The following is an 858-nucleotide window of genomic DNA, read 5'->3' as shown; positions in this document are numbered from 1 at the left end:
GAGCCGCCCTCCAGCCTCTTCTCAAGTCCCAGGCAGGTTTGAAAGGTGCAAAGAGGAGATGGCCCACTCTCCTCACTGCTGCGCTCCAGCCATAAGCTGGCCATCCCTACAGGTAGTTGCACCCTTGGCAGCAATTACTGGGCCAACACTGCTGCTTCTTTTGGACTGTAGTGTCTGGGCTTGAATCTCTACCAACACTCACCATTCTGTGGCCCTCTTCTTGTACTTGCACTCAGGGCTGGCTTGCCGGTGCAGACAGACAGAGGATTTACAAACAGTCGTGCTTTGAAAAAGTTCACGAACACTCACCATTCTGTGGCCCTCTTCTTGTACTTGCACTCAGGGCTGGCTTGCTGGTGCAGACAAACACACAGGACTTACAAATAGTTCTGTCCTCTCCATTTGCTTTGAAAAGTTCATGCCTAACCGTGCTCTGGCATGTCATATAGTGCTCCATGTGCACTATTTCTTAAGGCAAAACAACATATCGTGGTAAAGTTGGATGTAAATTCATATTGTGCAGTGAGGATCAATAGGTGTAACAGCTGCTGGGATACATCCGGGAGCTATTCACCGCTTCATCGCTCTGCAGATCAAAGAGGAAACACCCATCACACCAGGAGAGATGCTGGAGCCGAGGAAAGCAGCCCCATCTGCTCCATGATAACAACCAGCTTGCTGACTCTGTCCCCGTGGTTGGCTGCTTTGGGGCCGGTGCAGCCAGCACTGGACCGATGGATCTCGAGGGAGGACAGTGGCCGGCTGGCACACACAGGTTTGCTCAGCAGTTCGCGTGGAAGGAAGGGCACATAGAAGGGTGCCTCTTAGAAGGAGGCCAGGCCTGAGGACCAGGGAAAG

This window comes from Pterocles gutturalis, unplaced genomic scaffold, assembly GCF_000699245.1.
Source record: "Pterocles gutturalis isolate BGI_N339 unplaced genomic scaffold, ASM69924v1 scaffold15612, whole genome shotgun sequence".
In the NCBI taxonomy this organism is placed as follows: domain Eukaryota; kingdom Metazoa; phylum Chordata; class Aves; order Pterocliformes; family Pteroclidae; genus Pterocles; species Pterocles gutturalis.
This window is presented reverse-complemented; position numbering follows the sequence as displayed.